Source organism: Bubalus kerabau, chromosome X (assembly GCF_029407905.1).
Source record: "Bubalus kerabau isolate K-KA32 ecotype Philippines breed swamp buffalo chromosome X, PCC_UOA_SB_1v2, whole genome shotgun sequence".
Classification (NCBI taxonomy): Eukaryota; Metazoa; Chordata; class Mammalia; order Artiodactyla; family Bovidae; genus Bubalus; species Bubalus kerabau.
Genome location: NC_073647.1, coordinates 101,521,652 through 101,544,066, shown reverse-complemented (window position 1 = coordinate 101,544,066; position 22,415 = coordinate 101,521,652). Strand labels below are relative to the sequence as shown.

At 43.5% G+C, this 22,415-nt stretch overlaps 1 pseudogene; it reads left to right on the top strand.

The window, feature by feature from the left end:
• The first annotated feature begins 2,388 nt into the window (after positions 1-2,388).
• Positions 2,389-4,805, top strand: LOC129640114 (FACT complex subunit SSRP1-like; annotated as a pseudogene).
• Positions 4,806-22,415: the final 17,610 nt, after the last annotated feature.

Sequence of the window (22,415 nt, the reverse complement as noted above, 5' to 3'; positions counted from 1 at the left end):
TTACCGACTCAATGGACGTGAGTTTCAGTGAACTCTGGGAGTTGGTGATGGACAGGGAGGCCTGGCGTGCTGAGATTTATGGGGTCGCAGAGAGTCGGACACGACTAAGTGATTGATCTGATCTGATCTGATGAGAGTATGTGTAACCTGAACATGGATTCGCTAAATGGTCTTTCTTTTAAAAGCGGGGCAGGGTGAAAATACTGAAGGGAAAAAATTGTAAGTAGTTGGAAATTTTATCCCATGATGGATGATGATATGGGAAGGGCTAACCCCTTAGAGACATTACGTTGCTAACAAAGGTCCATCTAGTCAAAGCTATGGTTTTTCCAGTAGTCATGTATGGATGTGAGAGTTGGACCATAAAGAAAGCTAAGCACCAAAGAATTGATGCTTTTGGACTGTGGTGTTGGAGAAGACTCTTGAGAGTCTCTTGGACTGCAAGGAGATCAAACGAATCTGAATATTCATTGGAAGGACTGATGCTGAAGCTGAATCTCCAATATTTGGCCACCTGATGCCAAGAACTGACTCATTGGAAAAGACCCTGATGCTGGGAAAGATTGAAGGCAGGAGGAGAAGGGGGCGAGGGAGGATGAGATGGTTGGATGGCATCACCAACTCGATGCACATGAGTTTGAGCAGGCTCTGGGAGTTGGAGCTCTGCAAGCTCAGGGAAGCCTGGCGTGCTGCAGTCCATGGGGTCGCAAATAGTCGGACGGGAGGGAGCGACTGAAATGAACTGAACCCCTTAGGAAACAGGCTCATAGAAGCAATAATAACTACAGCCAGCAGGTGGCAGCAGGGGGCCATATAGGAGAATTTACTGACTTGGAAAAGCTCTAGCTGTACCTTCGGGCTTAGGAACCAGCAGCACTGGAAGCTGGTACAGGGTATGATGTGTTTCTCAGCAAAAAAGAAACAGTGACAGTCTTACAGAAGCCCAGGGTTAGAGTATGGTGTCTAAAATGAAAGGCCCACACAATATAGTGATTACAATCAACAATACTACATTATAAACTTCAAAGTTGCTAAGATACTAGATGTTTTTAATTTTTTAAATTGAGGTAGAATTGATTTACAATATTAATTTCAGATGTACAACATAGTGATTCAAAATTTTTATAGCTTATTTTAGGTTATAAAATATTGGCTATATTCCCTGTGTTACACAGTATATCCTCATAACTTAATTTTTATGCATTTTTTAATGAGTATATTTGTTTTTTTGCATTTATTTATTTTTGGCTGCTCTGAGTCTTCATTGCTGAACTCAGATTTGCTCCAACTGCAGCAAGCAGGGGCTACTCTCTAGTTATAGTGTGCAGGCTTCTCATTGCTGTGGCTTCTCTTGTTGTGGAGTAGTCTCTGTAGCATGGGCTCAGTAGCTGTGTGCCCAGGCATAGTTGCTCTGCGACATGTGGAATCTTCCAGGAGCAGGAATCAAACTGGTGTACCTTGCATTGGTAGGCAGTTTCTTAACCACTGGACCACCAGGGAAGTCCTGCTTGTTTATTTTACACATACTAGTTTGTATCTTTTAGTCCCCTACTCCTATTTTGCTCCTCCCTCTTCACTCTCCCCACTGGTAACCACTAGTTTGTTTTCTATATCTGTGAGTCTATTTCTGTTTTGTTATATTCATTCACTTGCTTTATTTTTTAGATTCCATATACAAGTGACAACATATGGCATTTTCTTTTGTCTGATTTATTTTACTGAGCATAATACCCTCCAGATCCACCCATGTTGTTGCAGATGGCAAAAATCCATTCTTTTTTATGCCCGAGTAGTATTCCACTACACATATACAACATATGCCACATCTTTATCCATTCATTTGTTGTTGAACACTTGGGTTGCTTCCACATCTTGGCCATTGCAAATATTGCTACTATGAACATTGGGGTGCATGTATCTTTTCTCTTTTAAGGGTGCATTATTTTCTTATTTTTATTGATGTATAGCTGCTTTACAATGTTGTTTTAGTTTTTGGTATACAGCAAAGGATTCAGTTATACTCTTTTTCATGTTCTTTTCCATTATGGTTAATTTCAGAATACTGCATATAGCTCCCTATGCTATACAGTAGGACCTTGTTTATTTTATACATGTATGTTTTTAAATTAGTGTTTTTTTCCTTCAGAAAAATACTCAGAAATGGAGCTGCTAAATAATATTGTATCATTTTGAATTAGCATATTCATTTTCTTTGGATATATACCCAGAAGTGGAATTACTGGATCATATGGTAGTTTTTTGGATATCTCCATACTGTTTTCCAAAGTGGCTTCATCAATTTACCTTCCCACCAGTATACCAGAGTTCCCTTTTAAGAAACTAGATCTTAATTTTCCCCACCATAAATAGAAATGACAATTATGTGACATGATAGAGGTGTTTGCTAATGCTATAGTGGTAATCATATTGCAACATGTAAGTATATCAAACAGACACATTGTCACCTGAAATTTGCACAATGGGTGGCAGGATGTGGGGCTGCACATGCAGGAAGAGCCTGCCCAGTGACCCGGACCATCCCCTGCCTGCCCACTGTGCACCCCACCCCCTGGGCTCCCAATGCTTGGGTGCCAGCAGCTGCGAGGCTCCAGCTCAAGGAGATCCCCAGCACGCCTTGCAACTGCATGCCCACCCAGGAGTTTTGGCGGGCACCAATAGGGCTAGGTCAGCATAGCAGAAACCCTGGAGTTCAATGATGTGTATCAGGAGGTGAAAGGCTCCATGAATGACAGTCGGCTGAGGTTGAACCGCCAGGGCATCAACTTTAAGAACAGTAAGACGGGCAATGTGGACAACATCCAGGCCGGGGAGTTGACAGAAGGCATCTGGCCCTGGATAGCTCTGAGCCATGGGCTTAAAATGCTCATGAGGAATGGCCATGTCTACAAGTACGATAGCTTCGGAGAATCGGAATTTGAGAAACTCTCTGATTTCTTAAAAACTCGCTATTGCCTGGAGCTAATGGAGAAGGACCTATGTGTGAAGGGTTGGAACTGGGGAACCGTGAAGTTTTGTGGGCAGCTGCTTTCCCTCAACATTGGAGACCAGCCAGTCTTCGAGATCCTTCTCAGCAATGTGTCCCAGTACACCACAGGCAAGAATGAGGTGACACTGGAATTCCACCAGAATGATGACGCGGAGGTCTCTCTCATGGAGGTGTGCTTCTAGGTGCTGTCCACCCAGGAAGACAATGTGGACCCCGACGAGGCCTTCTCCCAGAATGTACTGTCAAAGGTGGACGTGATCCAGGTCACCGGAGACGCCATCTGCATCTTCCGGGAGCTGCAGTGTCTGACTCCCTGAGGCCACTGTAACATCCGCATCTACCCCACCTCCCTGCACCTGCATGCAAGACCTTCGACGACAAGATCCCCTACACCAAGGTGCTGTGGCTCTTCCTGCTGCCCCACAAGGACCAGCGCCAGATGTTCTTCGTGATCAGCCCGGACCCCCACATCAAGCAGGGCTAGACCCGTTACCACTTCCTCATCCTCCTCTTCTCCAAGGATGAGGACATCTCCTTGATGCTCAACATGAACGAGGAGGAAGTGAAGAAGCCCTTCGAGGGGCAGCTCACCAAGAACATGTCAGGATCCCTCTATGAGATGGTCAGCCAGGTCATGAAAGCACTGGTGAACCACAAGATCACAGTCCCCGACAACTTCTAAGGGCACTTGGGGGCCCAGTGCATCACCTGCTCCCACAAGGCCAGCTCAGGGCTGCTGTACCCCCTGGAGCGGGGCTTTATCTACATCCACAAGCTGCCCGTGCACACCTGCTTCGACGAGATCTCCTTTGTCAACTTTGCCCACGGTACCACCACCACGCATTCCTTTGACTTTGAAATTGAGACCAAGCAGGGCACCCAATATACCTTCAGCAGCATTGAGAGGGAGGAGTACGGAAAGCTGTTCGACTTTGTCAACGCCGAGAAACTCAGCATCAAAAACCGAAGATTGAAAGAGGGCATGAACCCCAGCTACGATGAATATGCTGACTCGGAGGAAGACCAGCACAATGCCTACTTGGAGCGGATGAAGGAGGAGGGCAAGATCTGGGAGGAGAATGCCAATGACAGCAGCGATGACTCCAGAGAAGAGAGTGATGAGTCATTCAACCCGGGTGAAGAGGAGGAAGACGTGGCAGAGGAGTTTGACAGCAACGCCTCTGCCAGCTCCTCCAGTAATGGAGGGTGACAGTGACCGGGAAGAGAAGAAACAGAAGCAGCTTAAAAAGGCTAAAATGGCCAAGGACTGCAAGAGCCGCAAGAAGCCCATGGAGGTAAAGAAGGGCAAAGACCCTAATGCCCTCAAGAGGCCCATGTATGCCTACATGCTGTGGCTCAATGCCAGCTGAGAGAAGATCAAGTCAGACCATCTGGGCATCAGTATCATGGATCTATCCAAGAAGGCTGGTGAAATCTGGAAGGGAATGCCCAAGGAGAAGAAAGAGGAGTGGGATCACAAGGCTGAGGATGTCAGGAGGGAATATGAAAAAGCCATAAAAGAATATGAAGGGGGCCGGGGAGAGTGCTCTAAGAGGGATAAGTCCAAGAAGAAGAAAGTCAAGGTGAAGATGGAGAAGAAATCCATACCCTCCAGGGGCTCATCATCGAAGTCTTCATCAAGGCAGCTGAGCGAGAGCTTCAAGAGCAAAGAGTTTGCGTCCAGTGACGAGAGCTTTTCCGGAGAGAACAAGAGCAAAAAGAAGAGGACTCTGAAGAAGAGGAACTAGCCAGTACTCTCCCCAGCTCAGAAGACTCTGCCTCAGGATCTGATGAATAGAGAGGAAGAAGATTCTGTCTCCTGGGGCTTGCCCCGTCCCAGCCCCAGTCTCCCCACTTGTGTTTTGGCACCCGTTTTCTCCTATGAAATGTAGTCCTTGGATTCTGTGCCATATGAACAAGCTTTCCTGCTAGCCTGCACTTCCCTGGGGCCTCAGGGGAGGCGTCTCACTCTGAGGCTTCAGAAGATGGCTCTTTATAATCTGGGGAGACATTGGGTGTTGGGGGGCAGGGCAGGGCTGGATCCCAGGGCGCCTCCTGCCTTCCTGACCTTTGGGATGTATCTGCTGCTTGTCCTGTACAAGTTGCTGCAGGCAGGGGTCCTGTGAGGGCAGGTCTGTAGCTCCTAACCGGGGCCTATTTCTACTTTTATTTTGTATTTCTGGCCTGTGAAAAATGACCATTTAATAAAGGGAACTGACTTTGGAAAAAAAATTTGCACAATGGTGGATAGGCCAATTATGGGTTTCTCAGGTGGTGCTAGTGGTAAAGAACGCACCTGCCAATGCAGGAGATATAAGAGGTACCGTTTCAATCCCTGGGTTGGGAAGATCCCCTGCAGGAGGGCATAGGAACTCACACCAGTATTCTTGCCTGGTGAATCCATGGACGGAGAAACCTGGTGGGCTACAGTGCAAAAGGTCCAAAGAGTCCAACACCACTGAAGTGATTTAGCATGCATACACTCATAGGCCAATTATATCTCAGCTATAATTAAAAAAATACATTAATAAAATGAAAGGCCCAGAACCGGGATTGGTTGAGAGGGAGCAGGGATGTATGTGAGGGTAAGAAAGGAAGGGAGACACAGGAGGGATGGTATAGGAGAAAGTGGGAGGAGGGTCGGCCTCTGACACACAGATGACAGTGCGCTGTAGGAAGCAGGTCAGAGAGTGTGGGTTATTCTTTTCCGTGAGCCGGTGGTGACACTAATTTTTAAAAGCGGTGAGAATAAGTGGAAGCAATATAAATGTCCACCAACAAGTGAATGGATAGACAAAATGCCATATATTCATACAATGGAGTAGTATTTAGCCTTTAAAAACAAGGAAATTCCAATACATGTTATAAGGCGGACAGCAGACATAGCCTTGAGGACTAAGTGGCTAAGTGAAATAGGCCAGTCACCAAAAGATAAATACTGTGTAATCCCACTTTTCTGAGGTATCTAGAGTAGTCAGATTTATAGAGTCAGAAGGCAGAATGGTGGCTGCCAGGGGCTGAGGGGAGGGGAAATTGGGGAGACGTTGATGAATAGATGTAGAACTTTGGTTTTGTGAGGTGAAAAAGTCCTAGAAGTTGGTTACATAACACGACTAAACTGTACACTTGAAAATATTAAGTTGGTAAGTAAGGTTCCATCTCTTCTGATCCTCAAGGAGTGATGGGCTGTTTCATGCAGGGTGGTAGGACAGGATATGACATTTAGTATTCGAGTACAGATGTGAGAGTTGGACATAAAGAAGGCTGAGTGCCAAAGAAGTGATGCTTTTCAACTGTGGTGCCTGAGAAGACTCTTGAGAGTCCCTTGGGCAGCAAGGAGATGAAACCAGTCAATCCTAAAGGAAATCAACCCTGGAAGGACTGATGCTGAAGCTGAAGCTCCAATACTTTGGCCACCTGATGCAAAGAACTGATTCATTGGAAAAGACCCTGATGCTGGGAAAGATTGAAGGCAGGAGGAGAAGGGGACAACAAAGGAAGAGATGGCTGGATGGCATCACTGACTCAGTGAACATGAGTTTAAGCAAGCTCCAGGAGATGGTGATGGACAAGAAAGCCTGGCATGCTGCAGTCCATGGGGTCACAAAGAATTGGACATGACTGAGTGACTGAACAACAACATATGTATGGGAAGAGGCAAGAGTCTGGGCTCACTGAGATCATTCCTTTCATATGTGCCTTAACTGTCTTGGGCTAGTACCCTCTTTTTCTCCATCCTGAATCCCCTTTGGGTGCACAGTCTGGGGCTGCTGCAAGGCTCATGGCTTGATGGCCACAACATCCTTTGTTTCCTGATATGACAAGTGATATATTTTGTCCACACTAGTCTTCTATATTCAACTGTTTCCTATTCTTTCTAGGCCTCATTCCCCCCCTCCTCCCATAAGCTGTGCTCTGACAGGCAGTTGTTTTTCAATTCCTAAGTCATGTCCGACTCTTTGCAACCCCATGGGCTGCAGCATGCCAGGCTCCTCTGTGCACCACTATTTCCTGGAGTTTGCTCAGATGCACTTCCATCAAGTCACTGATGCTATTTGACCATCTCATCCTCTGCCACCCACTTCTTTTGCCTTTAGTCTTCCCAGATCCAGGGTCTTTTCCAATAAGTTGGCTCTTCGCATCAGGTGGCGAAAGTATTGGAGCTTCAGCTTCACCATAGGTCCTTCCAATGAATATTCAGGATTGATTTCCTTTAGCATTGACTGGTTGAAGTCCAGGAGACTCTTAAGAGTCTTCTCCAGCACTACACTTTGAAAGCATCAATTCTTTAGTGCTCAGCCTCTTTATGATTCAACTCTCACATCCACACATGATTGCTGGAAAAACCATAGCTTTGACTGGATGGGCCTTTGTTGGCAAAGTGATGTCTGTGCTTTTTTTAATATGCCATCAAGGTTTGTCATAGCTTTCCTTACAAGGAGCAAGCATCTTTTAATTTCATGGCTGCAGGCACCATCTGCAGTGATTTTGGAGCCCAAGAAAATAAAAGCCACTTTTCCTGCTTCCACTTTTCCTCTTTTTATTTGCCATGAAGTTATGGGACCAGATGCCATGACCTTAGTTTTTTGAATGTTGAGTTTCAAGCCAGCTTTTTCACTCTCCTCTTTCACCTTCATCAAGAAGATCTTTAGTTCCTCTTCACTTTCTGCCATTAGAGTGGTATCATTTGCATATCTGAGGTTGTGGCTATTTCTCCTGGCAATCTTGATTCTAGCTTGTGATTCATCCAGCCCGGCATTTCACATGATGTACTCTGCATATAAGTTAAATACACAGGGTGACGATATGCAGTCTTGTCTGTCATACTCCTTTCCCTATTTGGAAGCAGTCCATTGTTCCATGTCTGGTTCTAACTGTTGCTTCCTGACTCACACACAGGTTTCTCAGGAGACAGGTAAGGTGATCTGGTACTCTCATCTCTTTAAGAATTTTCTTCAGTTTTTTGTGATCCTTACAGTCAAAAGCTTTAGTATAGTCGATGAAGCAGAAGTAGATGTTTTTCTGGTACTCACTTGCTTTCTCAATGATCCAATGAATGTTGGTAATTCGATCTCTGTTTCCTCTACCTCTTTGAAACCCAGCTTGTCCATCTGGACATTCTCAGTTCATGTACTTCTGAAGCTTAGCTTGAAGAATCTGGAGCATAACCTTGCTAGTATGTGAGATGAGCACACTTGTACAGTAGTTTGAACATTTAGGGCATTGCCCTTCTTTGGGATTGGAGTGAAAACTGACCTTTTCCAGTCCTGTGGCCACTGCTGAGTTTTCCAAATTTGCTGACATATTGAGTGTAGCACTTTAACAATATCATCTTTTAGGATTTGAAAGAGTTCAGCTGTAATTCCATCACCTCTACTAGCTTTGTTCGTAATAATGCTTCCTAAGCCACTTTGTCAACAAAGGTCCATCTAGTCAAGGCTATGGTCTTTCCAGTGGTCATGTATGGATGTGAGAGTTGGGCTATGAAGAAAGCTGAGCGCCAAAGAATTGATGCTTTTGAACTGTAGTGTTGGAGAAGACTCTTGAGAGTGCCTTGGACTGCAAGGAGATCCAACCAGTCCATTCTAAAGGAGATCAGCCTTTGGTGTTCTTTGGAAGGAATGATGCTAAAGCTGAAACTGCAGTACTTTGGCCACCTGATGTGAAGAGTTGACTCATTGGAAAAGACTCTGATGCTGGGAGGATTGGGGGCAGGAGGAGAAGGGGATGACAGAGGATGAGATAGATGGATTCTATCAATGACTTGATGGATGTGAGTTTGAGTGAACTCCGGGAGTTGGTGATGGACAGGGAGGCCTGGCGTGCTGTGATTCATGGGGTCGCAAAGAGTCGGACACAACTGAGCGACTGAACTGAACTGAACTGAAGGCCCACTTGACTTCACACTCCAGGATGTCTGACTCTAGGTGAGTGACCACACCATCATGGTTATCTTGCTCATTAAGACCTTTCTTGTATAGTTATTCTGTGTATTCTTGCCATCGCTGCTTAATCTCTTCTACTTCTGTTAGGTCCTTACCATTTCTGTCCTTAATCATGCCCATCCTAGCATGAAATAGTCGCTTGATATCTCTAATATTCTTGAAGAGATCTCTAGTCTTTCCCATTTTATTGTTTTCCTCTATTTCTTTGCATTGTTCATTTAATAAGGCCTTCTTATCTCTCCTTGCTATTCTCTGTAACTCTGCATTCAGTAGGGTATATCTTTCCCTTTCTCTATTGCCTTTCACTTCTCTTCTTTTCTCAGCTATTTGTAAAGTCTCCTCAGACAACCACTTTATCTTCTTGCATTTCTTTTTCTTTGGGATGGTTTTGATCACTGCCTCCCATACAATGTCACAAACCTCTCTCCATAGTTCTTCAGGTAGTCTCTGTACCAGATCTAATCCCTTGAATCTATTTGTCACCTTCACGGTATAATCATAAGGGATTTGATTTAGGTCAGACCTGGATGGCCTAGTGGCTTTCCCTACTTTCTTCAATTTAAGCCTGAATTTTGCAATAAGGAGCTTATGATCTGAGCCACAGTCAGCCTCCAGGTCTTGTTTTTACTGACTGTATAGAGCCTTTCCATCTTTGGCTGCAAAGAAAATAATCTGATTTTGGTATTGACCATCTGGTGATGTCCATGTATAGAGTCATCTCTTGGGTTGTTGGAAAAGACTGTTTGCTGTGAATAGCATGTTCTCTTGACAAAACGCTGTTAGCCTTTTCCCTGCTTCATTTTGAACTCCAAGGTCAAACTTGCCTGTTATTCTTGGTATCTCTTGACTTCCTGCTTTTGCATCCCAACCCTGTATGGTGAAAAAGACATCTTTTTTTTGGTGTTAGTTCTAGAATGTCTTGTAGATCTTCATAGAACCAATCAACTTCAGCCTCTTTGGCATCACGATTGGGGCATAAACTAGGATTACTGTGATGTTGAATGGTTTGCTTTGGAAACAAACTGAGATCATTCTGTCATTTTTGAGATTGCATCCAAGTACTGCATTTTGGACTCTTTTGTTAACTATGGGGGCCACTCCATTTTTCCTAAGGGCTTCTTGCCCACAGTAGTAGATATAATGGTCACCTGAATTAAATTCACTCATTCCTGTCCATTTTAGCTCACTGATTAAGATATGAATGTAAATCCTGCCATCTCCTGTTTGACTATGTCCAATTTACCTTGATTCAAGGACCTAATATTCCAGGTTCCTATGCAATATTGTTCTTTACAGCATCAGACTTTACTTTCACCACCAGACACATCCACAACTGAGCATCATTTCTGCTTTGGCCCAGCTGCTTCATTCTTTCTGGAGTTATTAGTAATTGCCCTCTGCTCTTCCTCAGTAGTGTTTGGGCTCATCTTCTTTTTGCCTTTCTATACTGTTCATGGAGTTCTCATGGCAAGAATACTAGAGTGAGGTGCCATTTCCTCCTCCAGTGGACCATGATTTGTCTGAACTCTCCACTATGACCCATCTGTCTTGGGTGGCCCAGCATGGCATGTCTCATAGCATCATTGAGTTATACAAGCTCCTTTGCCATGACAAGGCTGTGATCCATGAAGGGGCCGAGAGGGAATGAAAGATGCCCAAGTTCAAAGTTTGGCCCTGGTGCTTCCTGATTATGTGGTCTGTGGCAGGGCTTTAGTTTTCTCTCTGGTAATAACAATTCCTGCCATCTTTAAGACTTCAATGCATATTTTCTCTTTTAATTTTTCTCAGCCTTGTGACCTCAGGAGCAAATGGTGCCCACTGCATGAGTAATAGGAAATATCTCTTTGAGATTTTCTTCCTTCAGCTCATCTTACCACAGTATTCTTGAGGCTATTTCCAAAGTCATTTCCACACTAGAACTGTGTAAATTTCAATCAAACTGGAAAAGAAATTATTTGCAACACACAGATTTCACATTTAATAAAACTTGATGACTTTAAGGGTTTAAAACAAAACAGTAGACCTGAATGTGAAATTGACTGTTCCACAAAGCTTTTTAGAGATTAGGTGGAAGCTGTGAGGGATATTTCTGGCACATGATCTCTAACAGTTTCCCTAAAGTATCTGTTGGGTGACATTCTGGGTAATAAAGTAGATATTTTCACTCATCCAGTCCATAGACTGTCAATCACATTGAACCCCAGGAAAGCCTGGCTTTAAACTTTCAAGAGGCAGTGCTTTCACATCAGCCACAGTCTTGATCTGTTGGAGATGGTATTTTTCAATTCTTTCGATTCAATGAGTTCTTACATTCTAATTAAATCCTCAAGTGGAATTCCTCACTTCTATTTGTTAGCAAGAGAAATTATCCTAGCTACTGTGAAGATAAAAGAACTTTCATTTAAATTTCTTGAACACTGATATGCAATGCTCATTCAAGTGTGTCTCGAAACATTAACTAAAAGAGGTTATCTTATAGAGAGAAAATTCTAAGCTTTAAAACTATTTAACTAAGACCACTTGATATATTTTATGACTAACACAACTGGACCAACCTGTATTTTATATTTAGTTGATGTAAAAATACACACAAACTGCACAGAAACAAGATTAAATGATAAAACATTCATTTAGGATCAGCAACTAAACTGTGGTTGATGACTAATTTGTCCCCCTCTCTGAGTCATCTTAACTTTTGGACTTTTTCGGATGACCTAGATTCAGTTGTCATATACTCGCCTCTTGAATCAAAAGCACATAGTGACCTCCTAAAAATGATGCTTTTAATCAAGAAATTCTCCTTTCTAATTCTCCAAAAGGGAAAATTTCTCCAGGTTGTTTCCAGATTTCTGCAGAGCCAAAAGATGCACGAGAGCCTATTCTGTAAGAGTGCAAGGACAGACCCGAGAATTGATCACAAGAAACTTCGTGTCTTATGTGCTCTGGTTACCACTGTGTGTTAGTCGCTCAGTCATGTCTGACTCTTTGTGACCCCGTGGACTGTAACCTCCCAGGCTCCTCTGTTTATGGAAGTCTCCAGGTGAAAATACTGGAGTGGGTTGCCATTCCCTTCTCCAGGGGATCTTACCAACCCAGGTATTGAACCTGGGTCTCCTGCATTGCAGTCAGATTCTTTATCATATGAGTACCCAGGGAAGCCCTGATTACCATTGCTCAGTAACAAATTATCCCCAAACTTAATGGCTTACAGTAACCATTTTATTCTGCCCACTAATTTTGTGGATCACGAATTCTGACAGAGTATAGTGGGAATCATTTCCATTTGTTCCACAATGTCTGGGGCCTTAGCTGAGAAGACTAGCCTAAGGTAACTCAAAGACTAGTCCCAAAGACTGGAGTCATGGGGAGGCATCTCCATTTTTGGGTTTGCCTATTGATGCTGGCTGTTGGCTGGGACTTCAGCTGGAGATGTTGATAGAACTCTGCCCTGTGTCTTTTCCATGTGGCCTGGGCTACTGCACAGACTGGTGGCCTCGGGGTAGGCTAGATCTTTTTCATGGTGAGTCAGGGCTTTGAGGTTAGTGTCCCAGGGAACAAGGTAGAAGCTGCATCACCTTTTCTGACCTGGCTTCACAAACATGCAGCATCACTTTCTCCTCATGCTGTTGATTACAAGTCAATCAAAAGCCCACCCCAGATCACCGAAAGGAGACAGAGGCTGTACACTTCAAGGGAAGGAGAATCAAAGAATTTATGGACATGTGTGATGGTTAATTCAAGTGTCAACTAGATTGGATCATGGAGTGACCAGATACTTGCCTAAACATTATCTCTGACTGTTTCTATGAGGATATTTCCATATGAAGTTAACGTTTGAATTGGTGAACTCATTAAAATGGTTTGCCCTCTCCACTGTGGATGAGCATCATACCATCTACTGAGGACCTGAATAGAACAAAATGATGAAGGAAGGAAGAATTCGGTCCTTCCTGCCTGATTGCTTGAGTTGGACATAACCTTCTCCACCCTTGGTGCTCCTAGTTCTCAGGCTTTTGGAGTTGGACTAAATTACACCACCAGCTTTCCTGAGTCTTCAGCTCTTTCAGAGAGCAGTAGCCAATTCCTTATAATAAATCTCTTCATATATATGTGTATCTGTGTATCCCCACAGGATGGGGACCCCTTCCAGAGCCCAAGAATGGACTCTTGTCTAACACTCAGAAATGAATTGTCTGAGGACACATGTGTTGACAGAGCAAGAGACCTTGTTGGAAAAGGATGCCTGGGCAGAGAGCAGCAAGGTAAGAGAACCCAGGGGAATTGCTCTGCCATGAGACTTGCAGTCTCGGGTTTTATGGTGACAGTGTTAGTTTCCGGGTTGTCTCTGGCCAATCATCTTGCTTGTGCCCATATTTGGTCTGACTCAGGGTCCTGCCTGGTAGCATATGCATCACTCAGCCCAGGTGGATTCTAGCAAGAAGGGCTCTTGGAGAGTGGTAGGACAATATTGTGGGCTAGCATCTCCTCCATCTTTTTGTTGTTGTTTAGTCACTAAGAAGTGTCCGACTCGTTGCAGCCCTATGGACAGTAACCTGCCAGGCTCCTCTGTCCATAGGATTCTCCAGGCAAGAATATTGGAGTGGGTTGCCATGCCCTCCTCCAGGGCATCTTCCTGACCCAAGGATCCAACCTGTGTCTCCTGCATTGGCCAGCAGATTCTTTACCACTAACACCAAACCTCTAATTTTAATCTACCATGCTCAGTTGCTCGGTTGTGTCCAACTCTTTGCAACCCCATTGTCTGTAGCCCACTAGGCTCCTCTGTCCATGGGATTTCCCAGACAAGAACCCACTCCCACTGGAGTGGGTTTCCATTTTCTTCTCCAGAGGATCTTCCCAACCCAGGGATCCAACCTGTGTTTCCTGCATTGGCAGGCAGATTCTTTACCACTGAGCCACCTGGGAAGGCCTCACTCTTTTTGGCCCTTCCCAAATTCTCCTGGTTAGTTTTTGTTGGCAGCACCATGTTCCTTATTGGGACCTCCCATTGTGAGACTACTCAGGCAAGTGGTTGTCATCAAGCCAAGGTGGGCAGTCTTCGTTAACAGTTCCCTAACACAGCAGTCCCCAAACTTTTTGGCACCAGGGACCAGTTTAATGGAAGATGATTTTTTCTTGGGCAGGGGGTGGAGGGATGGTTCAGGCAGTAATACAAGCAATGGGAAGTGGCAGGAAGCTTCAATTGCTCACCTGCTGCTCACCTCCTGTTGTGCATCCCAGTTTCTAACAGGCCACAGACTGGCACTCATCCACAGCTCAGGGGTTTGAGGCCCCTGCCCTTACATATATATGCTGTTGGTTCTATTTCTCTAGAGAACTCTAATACAGCATGTTTTTAAATTGCCGCAATGTGTTAAGCTTTATATATTTATCTCTGAAAGATTATGTCATGATTTTCTAACAATACATCAGACTGGACAAAAATGATGAAAAAAATGAACTGCAATCTCCAAGATGAATGAAAGGAATATAGCAGAATTGCCACCAGATACTGAGCTCAGGGGTCCTGTGTTTAACATTGACTTAGGCAAGCTTCCAGGATCAGTGACTTATGCCTCTTAAAGGAAGAAGAGGGATGAGCTTGTTGGCCCAGTTGCTAGGCGTACTCTGTGGGTAGGCAGCTTTGCTCAAGGCTCGCATCTGATGATGGATGGATGTGGGAATATATGTCCTGGTCATTTTGGCCCAGCCCAGGACAACTCTGAGGGCCCATTTATCTCCACCATGCCTCATAAGGTTGGTTGAGGTTGTTGGGTCTATTTTGTAGCTTGACTTCTCTCTCTGCCCAGTTCTTCTCTCTTCCCTTTTTGTTCCTGTTTGTGTCAACTGAAAAAATGCACAACGTAAAATTGAGAATTACATTTTATTTGGTAGACAAAACTGAGGGCTTAAGCCTGGGTCACAGCCTCTTAGATAACTCTTAGGGACTGCTCAGAAGAGACCAGGAAGGAGCCAGGATATATAGCAATTTCTGCAACAATGACTGGACAGTTAGAACTTCAAAAGATAACTGTTAAAGAAAACCAAAGATATCTCAAGTTCAGGAATTTAGCACTTTGCTATGTATAGGAAGATGGAAGAGTCTAGGCTCACTGAATCAGTCCTTTGATACACATCTTAGCCATCTGGAGCCTGTGCTTTCTCATCCTGAGTCCCCTTAGGGTGCACCCTCAGGGGTGGCTGCCATGGCTGAGAGCTTGGCAGAGGGCTGCCCAGTCCTTTTGTCTCCATCCTGAATTCCCTCAGTGCTCACCATGAGTAGGGGGGCAGCTATAGTGGCTTGATGGTTGTGACATCCTTTGTTTACTGATATGATGGCAGTACTTTTCATTCACATTTTCAAGGGCACTCTTTAATAAGTATCCTACATGCTAAACTCCGTCTCAGAGTCTGCTTCTTAGAGAACACAACATACAACATCACCTAGACTCCTGAACTTTACCTTCATGCTATATCCTATCAACTTTGCCTGGGACTGGGCCCCAAACTGGGACTCTCATACATTCCTTGCTTAGTCATGGTGTGTCCTAAGTTGCTTCAGTTGTGTCTGACTCTTTGCAACCCCGTGGACTTCAGTCCATCAGCCTTCTCTGTCCATGGGATTCTCCAGGCAAGAATACCGGAATGGGTTGCCATGCCCTTCTCCAGGGGATCTTCCCAACCCAGGGATCAAACCTGAGTCTTCTTCAGCTCCTGCATTGGCAGGTGGATTCTTTACTATTAGCCCCACCTGGGAAGCCTTAGTCATAGTATCTGTCTCTTTTAACTCAAAATTGACCCAGCTTTAATCTCTACTCAGCTTTTATTTCATAGATTGAGCTTGGGGCTCTGTCCCACCATCCAATTTCTAATGCGGCTTTAGTATACACTTTGGGTGCTCAGCTTGAGACACAAGGCTCACCAACATGAAGTATTTACTGAAAGCAAGGTCAATAGTTGAGGGTCAGTTGGCATGGGAAGAAGACAACCATAGTATTTTAGATCCCTTTAGGGCTTCCCAGGTGGCACAGTGGTAAAGAATTCGCCTGCCAATGCAGGAGACACAACAGATGTAGGTTCAATCCCTGGGTTGGGAAGATTCCCCTGGAGGAGGCCATGGCAACCCACTCCAGTATTCTTGCCTGGAAAATCCCATGGATGGTGGAGCTTGGTGGGCTCCAGTCCATGGGGCCGCCCACGACTTGAGTGTGTGTGCACGCGCACACGCACACACACACACACACACACACACACAGAGGAATCATGAATTCATAACACTGAGGAAAATCAACAATTTAGTTCTGATGGAAAGAGATAATGTGCAGTTGTTGTGCATAATTGAACTAAAGAACACACAAATAAGTTAGCATAGTCAGATATACAGCTAGAAATCAGCAGTGGACTTCCATGGTGGTCCAGTGGTTAATAATCTGCCTGCCAATGCAGGAGACACTGATCCGATCCCTGGTCCTGGAGGATTCCACATACCTCGGGGCAACTAAGACCCTGTACCACAACTACTGAGCCTGCACTGTAGAGCCTGTGAGCCAAAACAAGAGAAGCCACCACAATAAGAAGCAATGAGAAACCCACACACTGCAACTAGAGAGTAGCCCCCACTTGCTGCAACTAGATAAAACCCACATGCAGCAAAGAAGACCCAGCGCAGCCAAAAAAAAAAAAAAAATTGGTAGTATTTTCCAATAACAGAGGGAGGTGTTTGGTTCTGGATCCCCCAAAGAACCTCACCAATGGACACACAGTTGTAAATAGCAAGTCTGAGAGAAGTAAGCTCACACGGAAGCTTCTGGAAGCTCAGCAATATCAAGACAGAGTACAGTGCAAATCAGAATGCTCAGACATCTGTGGCATTTATTTCTTACTCTCACTCAGCTAGACCAACCCAGGCAGGGCCAACCGCTTTGCAGAGTCTAGAGCTTTGAGAATGAAATGAAAGTGGCCCTGACATCTCTATGGGCTCTAAGACCAGCTTTAGAACCAATCCTGGAGGAATGTATTAGAAGGAGCAATGATAATGTGTTATAAAAATGATGTCCAAACAAATTCCACCTATGAATTTGGTGGGAAAATCAATCAAGTATGTATTTTAGAACCAAGTAAATATTTTATTAAAAGGAGATTAAGTTGGATAGGGCAAGTGACTTTAAGTACAATTAAAAGCACAAAACTAAGGGGGTAAAAACCAAGGAAGATATCATAGGAAGGCATTAAAAATTATGACTACATCATAAAAAATTAATTGATAATCAGTTAGTAATAACGCAGAGTAAAGGAATATTCCTTTACAAACATTCTGTTTGAAACTGAAATCTGCCTATTTATTTTGTACATGTTTTTATGGGTTTTCTGAAGTGGAAGTGGAGTCACTCAGTTGTGTCCGACTCTTTGCGACCCCATGGACTGTAGCCTACAAGGCTCCTCTGTCCATGGAATTTTCCAGGCAAGAGTACTGGAGTGGGTTGCCATTGCCTTCTCCAGGGGATCTTCTTGACCCAGGGATCAAATCCGGGTCTCCCGCATTGCAGGCAGACGCTTTACCGTCTGAGCCACCAGGGAAGATTTCTGTTGACTTGTCTGTAAAATAGACATTGACTCAGCGATCAGGTTGCTATGGCTTCTAGTTTGTGTATGTAAGGTGCCAGATGCATGCTAGGAATTAAAAAAATGATAAAAATCATTAGAAAAAATTATATCCAGGAATGATGACAGAGGTCACAAATGTGTTGAGGCAAAGGTGGGTACCAAAGATGAGAGTCTGACACTGATGTTTTAGCAGATTAACGGCTCCAGTGAATAACTCCTCCAAGTATCCATACCCTTTGACAAGGAGCGTAGAGGCTCCTCTCGTTGTGGAAATTGAGTATATTTCTGTGCCCCTTGATTCTGAGTTTAGCTATGTGACTTTCTTTGGCCAATGGCATGTTAGCAGATGTGAGGCATGCAGAGACATTAAAAAGCATTTGCATGTATCTTCTTCTGTTCTTGCTCCTCTGAGAACATGCCCAGGCTAGCCTGCTGGAGGATGAAATACATATGAGGCAGAGTTACCTCAGTATCAGGAGAGGTTATCTGAGATAAGCTGCAGCTAACCTATTCCCAGAAAGTAGAGTGAGCCCAGCGAAAAACAGGAACCACCCCCTATACCTCCCCTCCACACATACAATCTGAGTTCAGTCTGTTAATACATTTGCTAAGCCATGTATCTGAGCTAAGTACATGCTTACTGTTTTTTTGGCGGGGTGGGAGGGGGCATACCACATGGCTTGTGGATCCTATTTCCTTGACCAGGGATTGAACCTATGTGCCATGCAATGGAAGCATGAAGTCTTAACCATTGGACCACTGAGGAATTCCCATGCTTATTATTACTATTATTATTATTTTTAAAAATGTCTTATTTGGCTGCACCAGGTCTTACTTGCGGCACTTGGGATCTTTGATCTTTGTTGGGACGTGCAGGATCTAGTTCCCTGACCATGGATCTAACCTGGGTCCCCTACATTGGGAGCCCAGAGTCTTAGCTGCTGGGCCACCAGGGAAGTCCGGATTATTGTTTTTAAGCCACTGAGTTTTGGGGTAATTTGTTATGCAGCTTGTGGTTGTTCCATTGCTAAGTCATGTCTGACTCTGTGACCTCATGGACCATCATGTAGCATGCCAGGCTCCTCTGTCTTCTGTTATCTCCTGGAGTTTGCTGAAATTCATGTCCATTGTGTTGGTGACACTATCTAATCTCATCCTCTGCTGCCCCCTTCTCCTTTTGCCTTCAATCTTTCCCAGCATCAGGGTTTTTTCCAGTGAGTTGGCTCTTCATATCAGGTGGCCAAAGTATTGGAGCTTCAGTTTTATCATCAGTCCTTCTACTGAATGAATATTCAGGGTTGATTTCCCTTAAGATTGACTGATTTGATCTCCTTGCTGTCCAAGGGACTCTCAAGAGTCTTTTCCAGTACCACAATATGAAAACATCATTTCTTCAGTGTTCAGCCTTATTTGGCCAAGAGATGTCTCTGATTTTTAATACACTGTCTAGGTCTGTCATAACTTTCCTCCCAAGGAGCAAGTGTCTTTTAATTTCATGGGTGCAATCACCATCTGCAGTGATTTTGGAAACCAAGAGAATAAAATCTGTCACTGCTTCCACTTTTTCCCATTCTATTTGCCATGAAGGGATGGGAGCAGATGCCATGATCTTTGTTTTTTGAATGCTGAATTTCAAGACAGCTTTTTCACTCTCTTTTTCACCTTCATCAAGAGGCTCTTTATTTCCTCTTCACTTTCTACCATTAGAGTGGTATCATCTGCATATCTGAGGTTGTTGATATTTCTCCTAGCAATCTTGTTTCCAGCTTGTTATTCATCCAGCCTGGTATTTCATATGCTGTACACTGCATAAAAGTTAAATAAGCAGGGTGACAATATACAGACCTTTAATACTCCTTTCCCAATTTTGAACCAGTCCGTTGTTCCATGTATGGTTCTAACTGTTCCTTCTTGACTCACATAAAGGTTTCTCAGAGAATTTTCCACAATTTGTTGTGATCCACACGATCAAAGGTGTTAGCATAGTCAATGAGGCAGAAGTATATGTTTTTCTGGACTTTGCTCTCTTCATGATCCAACGAATGTTGTCAATTTGATCTCTGGTTCTGCTTTTTCTAAATCCAGCTTGTACATTTGGAATTCCTCGGTTCACATACTGTTGAAGCCTAGCTTGAAGGATTTTGAGCATTACCTTGCTAGCATGTGAAATGAACTCAGTTGTACATAGTTTGAACATTCTTTGGCATTGCCCTTTTTTGGGATTGGAAGGAAAACTGACATTTTCTAGTCCTGTGGCCACTGCTGAGTTGGATCCAAATTTGCTGACATATTGAGTGTAGCACTTTAACAGCATCATCTTTTGGGATTTTAAATAGTTCAGCTGGAATTCCATCACCTCCTCTAGCTTTGTTCGTAATAATGCTTCCTAAGGTCCACTTGACTTCACACTCCAGGATGTCTGGCTCTAGGTGAGTGATCACAACATTGTGGTTATCCAGGTCATTAAGACCTTTTTTGTATAGTTCTGTGTATTCTTGTCACTCTTCTTAATCTCTTCTTCTGTCAGTTCCTTACCATTCCTGTCCTTTATCATGCCCATCTTTGCATGAAATGTTTCCTTGATATTTTCAGTTTTCTTGCAGGGATGTCTAGTCTTTCCTGTTCTATTGCTTTCCTCTGCTTCTTTGCATTGTTCATTTAAGAAGGCCTTATTTCTTCTTGCTGTTCTCTGAAACTCTACATTCAGCTGGGTATGTCTTTCCCTTTCTCCCTTGCCTTTTTGTTATGGAGCAATGTTGTGCAAATAGATAATTTAGCAGTCAAGACTGAACATGTTCTGAGGAAGAGTACAGAAATGAAGACCAGGTAAGTAGAAGCAGAGGTAAGCACCAGAGTATTATCCATGACGTGTACTAGGGGCAAGGTACTTCCCTCAGATGAGGCAGATGGTTTGGCAGAGGCTGCCCTTTGCTTACCTTCCATCTCCATCGCTGTCCTCTTCACTCCTGCTTTTCAATAGAGCCATCCAACATACACATTCGGTACATGTTGTGCCAGATTTATACCCAAGTATTTCATTTCCAGAGACCTTGTGAATGATACTTTCCCCTCAGCTTTATTGAGATACAATTGACATATAATTCTGTGGAACTTTAATGTGTGCAATGTGTTGATTTGATACGTTTATAAATTGCAAAATAGGACTTCCCTGGTGGTTCAGTGGTTGAGACTCCATGCTTCTACTGTAGGAGGTATGGCTTTGATCCCTGGTCAGGAAACTAAGATCCTGCTTGTGGCAGTGCAGCAAAAAAAGAAAAGAAAACAAATGATTAGCATCAAAGTCAGGATAGTGTTTACCTCTGGGGGGAATGGAAGGGAAGAGAGTATGGATCCAGCCAAGGGTGACAATAATATTCTGTTTCTCGATCTGCTTAGTGGTTACACAATATTTTTACTTAAAAAAAAAAAACTTTAATAGGCTTTATTTTAAGAGCAGTTTTAGGTTCACAGCAAAATTGACCAAAAATGCAGAGCATTCCCATTTACCCCCTAATCCCACACATGCACAGCCCCCTCCACTATCAATATCCCGCAATAGATTGTACATTTATTACAATCAGTAAACCTATATTGATGCTTCATAATCACTCAAAACCCACAGATTATATTAGGGTTCATTCTTGGTCTTGTACATTCTGTGAGTTTAGACAAATATATAATATATATATCCACTATCACAGTATCATACAAAGTAGTTTTGTTGCCCTAGAAATCCTCTGTCCTCAACCTAGTCCTCTCTCCCTTCTCTGTAAATCTTGGCAACCACCAGTCTTTTTACTGTCTCCATAGTTTTGCTTTTTCCAGAATGTCACATAATTGGAATCAAACAGTATGCAGCCTTTTCAGACTGACTTCTTTCACTTAGCAATAGGCATTTAGCAATAGGCATCCTTCATGTCTTTTCAGGCTTGACAGCTCATTTCTTTTTATCACTGAATAATATCCTATTGTCTGAATGCATCACAGTTTATTTATCCACACGTCACCTACTGGAGGACATCTTGGTTGCTTCCAAGTTTTAGCAAATATGCATGAAGCTTCTAAAAACATTTATGTGCAAGTTTTTGTGTGCATGCAATTTACTTTTTAACCATTTGGTAAAATTTGCCTATAACTTTTATCTTTTGGCGTATTTCATACCGAAACATACTTGAAAATAAGAGAACACACCTAAAGCATAGTGTTTGGCACATAATTAATGCCTAACAATCCTATTAATCCTATGATTAATAAATTTCCATTCATTTCCCTCAAAAATTTTGAGTACCATTTAAATCAAGGGGTCTTACCAAAGCCAAATGTAGCAAATGTGGGCTTTTTCACATAATGTTTCTGATAACACTATATTTCTGCTTGTTATGGAGATATGACTCCATTATGGCACAAAGGACTTAACTGTGCTTCATCAAGTATTTCCTTAAATGTACTTGGGTTTATATGTGTTCCTAGTCCCCGGTTATCTCCTAAGGTGTTAACAATGCAAACATTTCAGTGTTATCAGCAAGCTTATTGAGCATCATCTCAATCACCATTTTTAGATCACTGATAAGAATATTCATTCAGACACTTAACTCATTTGGGCCAGGTCTGGACTCAGCCTTCTCGACCAGACTTATGCCCTTTAGGGATTGAGAATGTGAGAGTGTATATGTTTTAAGGGTACAGGATGAATGACAGCTCAGAAATGAAGGTCTGCTTGACTTGGGTTTGGTTACAGCTGTTGTATGCAAATCTCTCCAACCCTGCCCTAGCACCACTCCACGATGCTCTGTCCTTCCTAGAGTCCTTTGTATGCTTTAACCTCTGTTAGCCCCACCTGCATGTTGATGTCCACTCTC